Source organism: Camelina sativa, chromosome 6 (assembly GCF_030686135.1).
Source record: "Camelina sativa cultivar CO46 ecotype springtype chromosome 6, ASM3068613v1".
Taxonomy (NCBI): Eukaryota; Viridiplantae; Streptophyta; class Magnoliopsida; order Brassicales; family Brassicaceae; genus Camelina; species Camelina sativa.
In genome coordinates, this window is record NC_141885.1 from 1,283,516 (window position 1) to 1,290,861 (window position 7,346).

The 7,346-nt window shown below is 38.8% G+C and overlaps 1 long non-coding RNA gene across 1 annotated transcript; it reads left to right on the forward strand.

The window, feature by feature from the left end:
- The first annotated feature begins 1,062 nt into the window (after window positions 1-1,062).
- Window positions 1,063-6,192, forward strand: LOC104790025 (uncharacterized). The gene is made up of 4 exons (XR_768605.3): window positions 1,063-1,156; window positions 4,224-4,368; window positions 4,466-4,830; window positions 4,974-6,192. It is a non-coding gene; the product is annotated as an uncharacterized LOC104790025 (long non-coding RNA).
- The last annotated feature ends 1,154 nt before the right edge of the window (window positions 6,193-7,346 follow it).

Below are 7,346 nucleotides of genomic sequence, written 5' to 3' on the forward strand. Positions count from 1 at the left end.
TTTTATTAAACAAAACCATTGTATACGATAAATATTGAATGGATGTTGAATTATTTGGTTGAAGAAAGAGAAGATGATGTGGAGTGATAAAAATTTAAAAGAAGGGTGTTTGAAAAAATATAAAACAATGTACATTGTCTAAAAGCTTTATTAAAAATTGTATTCTTAGTTTTTTTTTACAACTTTTATGTACAACTATTTTTCCATTTGTACTATTATGTAATAGTTCTACACTATTTTTTAACAGTTTATCTTTTCAGCTGACAATTTTGTTTATGTCCCAATTAGATAATAACTAACTAACATTAAAAGTAGGGCTGGGCATTCGGGTAACCTGTTCGGATTCGGGTATTACCCATTCGGATTCGGGTAAACGGGTTTAAAAAAATAGAACCTATTGGGTATTTTTAGATATATTGGTTCGGTTCGGTTTGGGTACTATGGGGTTCGGGTCGGTTTGGGTTACAAATTTTAGAACCCGATTAGTACCCGAACTACCGGGTACCCGAAAAAATATAATTAAATTTAATTAAATTTAGTTAAGTTTTGACTTACATAACAAAATATTTTAGATATTTTGATTATTTTTGAGATTTAGGTATAAAACTAAATGAAATATTCAAAATTATGATTATAATTTTGGGGTAATTGCATTATATTAATGATAAATATGTTTATATGTTTATATGTTCGGGTTTAATGGGTACCCAAACGGGTACCGTACCTGAATATCCAATTCGGAACTTGACCCAAAAAACCGGGTTTGGGTTGGATACGAGTTTGCCTATAAAACCTTATTAGGTTCTATTTTCTAATTAAAAGAATTTACTAAGCAATAATAACACTACATCATCTCTTAATCATTTTTTGCCATTCGAGTTTTCTTTTTCTCACGCTTGAGTCGCCTTTTTTTGTCAAATGTAAAAATCAAACCCACGTGACTGATTTTTTCTATAATTGCAATTGGACAAAATTAAAATTTGAACCGGATAAACTAGCTTGTAACTAAACCGAAAGGTCGATCCATCAAACCAAAAAGTTAACCTGAAATTGAAATTGAGGAAAAAAACCTAAATTTCGTAATTGGAAAAAATTTTCAGTGGGAAAAGTGTCAATTCCACTTGTTTTGGTTCATCAAGACAAAAGTGGAAACTTGGTAATTTTATTTATCTTGAATTTTTGTTTTAATTTCAACATATAGATTATAGTTAGATTTTACTTATTTGAAACTTTATTCTTCTAAGGTAGACAATCAATGATGGAGTAACCTTTTAATTTAAATTTTGGGGGTGGAAACAGTTATATTTCTTGCATATGTTTTGCTTATTTTTTGCATATGTTATACTTAATCATATCTATGTAATATAATTATAACATATTGATAGAGTTTTACTAATAAGAATTATCATTAAAGTGATGCCAAAGAAAATCATCATCCAAACTTGTCAAGAAAATTGATTTATTTTTGATTTTGTAAATTTTTAGTTTACCTACAGTTATGAAATTCTCTTATTTATATTATAAACATTATCCAAAATCAATCATTTAACTTCTTCTCGTCGCTCCGAAAAAGGTACATAACCACTAAAGCTACACAAAGAAGAAAAACGACGACTCTAAACCGTTTCTCCACGAAACCATCCACATAAGGTGTGAAATGACGACTTGGAGCTCATGAACTATAAAGAACGCAAGGAGGACATAGCTTGCAACAATGTAGCAGAGCTGAATCGCGTACAATCTGGCTAACCCGCGGAAAGGGATCGCGTCTCCCATCGTCGATGCTCTGTGTATTGTATTCGTTAGCCGGCGGAAAGGAAACACGTCTCCCATCGCTGCTCTCTGTTTTTTTTTTCGCCTGATTTGATTTGGTTGATTTTAGTGATGTTAATTAAATGAGAAATTTGAAGTTCTTTCTACTTTCAGAAACTTCTCATCTACTCCGTTCATGGCTAAAAGTAGTAATCTGTTATGGAATTGAACGAGAGAGAGAGAGAGAGAGAGAGAGAGAGAGAGAGAGCATAACAGAAACTAAACCAAGTTTCCAACTTTACATTCTCCATCTTCTCACTCTCTGTCTACAATAACTACTCTTGCACTATTTCCGAGACAAGCCTCGAGTTAACTCTTTCCAACGCCGGTAGAGCAGTTGCTCGCCGGCGTCGGACCGTTCGTTCCCCTCTCTTTCCCTGCTGTACGAAGCTCACTAGCCCATGTTTGTTTTCAGTTTCTATCTTTCCCGACCACCGTATTATGTCTATCACATTAGATCTGGTGGCCGGAGACTTTATTATCCTTGCAGAGCTCATGCTTCTTTCCCTCTGTCGGCCTTTTCCGGCGAGATTCTAGCTCCCCTTCCGCCGGTCGATCCTTTCCCCAGCGAGATCCAGTTCGAATACACATAGTCCAAAGCAACGACCTATGCACATACTCTGCTTGAATCCTACTGTAAATCTTCTCGGGATCCCGCTTAAAGTCCCGAAGATATCATCTTTCTATACTCTGTTGTTGCTGACACGACGAGATCTTGTCAACCTCCGATCCCCGACTCATCTTATAAACAAACCCTCCGCCGGATCTAGAATCTTCTGGCGCGTTTCCCAAAGATCCTTACCACCGTATACCGTCGTCAAACTCTCCACTGTACCCTCCGCCACCACCGGATCTGTGGCCTTCACCATGACCCGATTTCGTTCATCCAGATCTATTGCCACAAGCTGCATCATTGGCAACCTTAGGTCACATGCCTTCGATGCTGACACACGTGAAACTCTCCACCGTCAACCTCCTTTCTTTCCTTTTTCCGACGAGACATCTTGCCGTCGTCGAGAACTCCCTTTGGCACGACCAAGCATCCCCTATGTCCAACATTTAACTCAGTTGATAAGTCGATTCTACAAGCTGTCCAAAGTGCCCCCTCCCAACCGTGGGTGAGATTGAGTTCACGAATCTGAAATGCTTCGCCGACGAGCTTTTCATCTCTCTGGTTAAACGTTATTTCCTCTTTGTCGGCGGAGTAAGGGAAGAAGAAACCCTAATGTTGGTGGGCCAGTTGCTGTTTCTCTGGCGTTTGGGCCAGATATCTTGTTTTCTGTTAGTGGGCCTAACGAGCCCAAAACGATTTTTAAAAAATATGGGCCAGCTTTTGCTTTCATGGTTGTTGGATCAGTGTGTAATTATGTTGGTAGTGACTATTTTAAATGAGTTTTATATTGACTATAAGGGTCTTGTAACCTCAATTTCCTCCATCAAAGAGTGTGATATCTTGTCATTTTCCTACTGCTTGGAGAGATCACTTAATTTGCAAACTTCTACTTTGAAGAGTATCACACTAACTTGTTTATTTTTGAAGCGTGACACTGAAAAAAGGTCAAGTCTAAAAGCAAATTATAGTACTATTCAAAGGAAGAATTATAAGCACAAAAAAACAGTCACAAAGGCTATCAGTTTTGTGTACTTGTAGTATTTGTGAATTTTTAGACTCTGGTATATATGCATCGGTGACGATTTTTTCCTCCTTCTGGGAGATATATATGCCACTTTCCTCCTCTCTCACGGAGAGACTTTCCTTTTTAGTTGACACATCTCTCGCATGGGTGTTCTTGCAAAAGGTGGTATATGCTCATCTTGCCATCATATTCAGAGTGTATTGTAGGAGGTGTCTTCTTCTTTATGATGGTGTCTTTTGCCCCTGTTTAGCTTGCTCTATTTTTATGTGGTGGTGTTTGTGTTTTTTCCTTCGCTCCAATCTCTTGTCGCCATGGTCTCCTCTTATTCTACGTTTTTCGGTAACCTCTTTGTTTAGATATTTCAACGTGGTGTGGCAAGGTGGCTTTATCTCAAATCCTTATTTGGGCACTCGACTCTTGGGAATTTGTTCCCACCCTACATGTTGCCTCCTTTTTCAGGGAGCTGAAGATTCATCATCTTTAGTGCGAGTTAGGTTTTCAAAAACCCATCGGAATCTTTGTATTCCAATGTGGCAATTTGTCGTATTGCGACTGGCGATTCACTTTTGGACAGCTCTTCGTCATCTCATGTGGACTATTTTCTTTGTGGTCCACCCTATCTCTTTGGCTCTTATGCCCATTTATTTTTGTACTAGCTGAATTTTTCCCAAATATCAATTGAACCAAAAAAACAACCATTCTTTTGTCCCCCAAATTAAAATTGAACCCTTGGATTGGAAGTAAACCGAAAAGTCAACCCAACCAAATTGAAAGAAACCCACCAAACCAAAATGTTTAACCCGACACTGGAACGGACAAATCTAAAAGAGATCATGAAGAGCGATTCGAATGTTGGAGAAATTGATACAGTCAAAAAGTTCCCTCTTGTTTCATTGGATTACAGTAGACTTACCTACTGGTTTGTTACTACTTTTATTTACTTTGTTTCCAAAAATCCAGATTTTTGTTTGTTGTGTATGAAATTTAAATGTCTATGTGTTCACTTGTTGTCACAGAGTGTCAGGATTATGATCTAGTAGCTTTAGACGTTATGGATAAGAGAATTGCTGTTGACAAGTGTTGAGACAATCGTTCTATGTTATTGGGGCATACTCTTTTGATATAGAACAGATGATTAAAAAACCCCAAGGATGGGAAGCTATATACATGTGGTCTCTGTTTCTGCGAGCATTACAAAGCTGTCAATGATCACAAAAAATAGTACTGACTATGTTGTGACTTAAACTGTTACTCCTAATGAAGAGATGTCTCTGGGTTCTTTCTCGAAGAAACAACGCAGCCGGTGGGGTGGAGCTGTGTGATGATTATAAAGGGGTCAACAAGCTGACCATCGGTGACAAAGATGCTCTGAACGGATGAGGTATATATGTTTTGCTTTTTATACTCTTTATGTCGTTGTGAATTACTGTAATCTGATGAAACCTACTAAGCTGCAGTTTTGTTTTGTTTACTAATAAGTCCATAAAGATTGTAATCATGTGTATATATACATTATTTATGCAGATTTTGCTGTCCAAGGAATAATGAATGTTTTGCCTCTATGGTGGATGATGGTGAGGTTGATAATATCAATCAAGTTTGAGGCTGAAGTGAGTGAGTCAAAGGAATCAGTTGACTTGAGTGCAAAGCTGGCTCGTGGAAGAGAAGGCTCTGGTTCGTTCGGAGGGTTTGTAGTTGAAGAATCTCAACTGTGTAAATAGAAGAGACCGTTGCTATAGTCGATTGTGAGTGGGAACACAAACGCCATGAGTTTATGACCATGCTTTAAGCCTGTGAGAATCCAATGAGATTGTTGAGAGATTCCAGTTTGAGAGTTTATAGATTGTAATCAGTTCTGTTGGTAGTTGTAATCGGTATGGTAGATTCTGTAAAGGAACTTCTAGAGTTCAAACTCTATCACATGGTGCATATAGACGTTCAGATCGAAGAATTGGTGAATTATATCGCTGCAGTGTCGATTCAACAACGAGAGTTTCAGGAAAACGAAGCTGTGTCGACCAAATTCATGAAGATTTATGGACGATTGAATTCACTGGATCGAGAACTGCGTGCCATTGATCGGAGATTGAAGGTTAATTGAAAATGGAGTTACTGGTGCAATTGTTTCTACTGAGCCAGCAAAAGGAATTGCTTCAGGACAAGCAATCAAGCAGGAATGGCTGTAATCGAAGAGAATTTTGATAGCAAAGTGCTGCTAGTTATGGAAACATCCGGTGTCAAGGTAGACAACAGATGTCTTGGTGGATGGGTTGTATCAGCAATCGACAAGTGTCATTGCTAAACATATTTCACACAAACTGTTTGATCACATCACTCTAGGCATAACAAGTAAAAAGAAATGGTGGAAGTATTCTAAAGCTTGGAAAATTCAAGTCAAACATCAACTCGTTCCAGAGAAGACAACAAGCACATCAGTTCTGATTCTATTGCTTAAGTTGGATCAAAGTGGAAAGGGAACAACTTTAAGTATTGGAGAAGGATGAGACAGACACATATGTCAAGGTTTCTGTGTAAATTGAAGTTGAGACGGGATTCCAGGGGCTTGAAACAGCTTATTCTTGGTGATTTGAAGTCCCACATGAGGCACAAGTGGAAATCTAAGCAAATACGAGCAGTTTTTGACGTGAAGAAAAATCATTCATATGAATTGGATGTTCTTTACTTTTTTTTGAATATAATGTTAAATTAGATTCAAGAAAAAAATAAACGTTTTTACAATGCAGGTGCAAAGTCGTTTGTTTACAAAACTGATTTCAAAATGTTTATGCTAATCTGAGTAAAGTCTTGCCGCGAACCAGGTTTGAATGGTATCAGCCCCGCCATTCCCAATCGTGCTTAAACGATTACGAACATTTTTCTCAATCAGTAGAATTAGCTTCTCCACCGTAGACGTGATGTCACCATGGCGCCCGAGCATTCCTCTCCCGCCAAATAGAGTGTAGGGTGTTCTGGTAGGTATAAGCAATTAAAACCCTCTTTTTCTTGTCAAGCTCAGGCCCATCCACCAGCGCCACGATATCTCTCCAGTTTGCAGTGTATTTGTTCAGGAGCAGACCCTTGGTGAGCTCCTTCCAAACCTTTTGAGAAAAAGAACAATGGAAAAATAGGTGATCAGTAGTTTCAATGGAGTGGTTACAGAAGGTGCAGGATGGATTGATCGTCGGGCTCCACTTTTGCATTCTATCCCCTATAGAGAGCCGATTTTTCAGAACCAGCCAAGACATAAAAGCATATTTTGGGGTGGCGTGGGGGAACCATATAGCTTTGTAGTGGGGGATGTCTGGTTTCGGGTCCCGAATGATAGACCAAGTCTCTTTGGTGTGGAATCGTCGACGATAACCACCGTCACTCTGTTTCCATAGAGCAATATCCCGCTCTGCAGTTCGGTTCAAAGTTTGCTTCTGTATCTCCTCCTCGACCTGGTTTAGTATGGTTTGTCTGTGTCTCCTCGACCGTGTCATAACCATAACATTTGCCACAGTGCTCTCCTTTGAAATACCGAGGGTAATGAATCCTCTGTCTCCAAGGAGATCATGAAGACACCCCATAGAACACCATTTATCAAACCAAAAAGAAGTTGATTCACCATTTCTAACCTCCACCCGATGAAACTGAGAAGCTAGACTCCTATATTTCAAGATCTTATTCCACATCCAGGAACCGATAGAAGATATTGGCTGCTCTGCCCACAAAGAACCACTCCGTAGGAGATACTTATTCACCCACTCCACCCATAACGAATCATGAGCAGAAAGAACTCGTCACATCAGTTTCAAAACACTAACCTTGTTTGCTTCCTCCACAGAGCGCAAACCTAAACCCCCTTCTCTTTTGGGTAAACATACTTCATTCCAAGCCACCTTTGCTTTGTGAGGA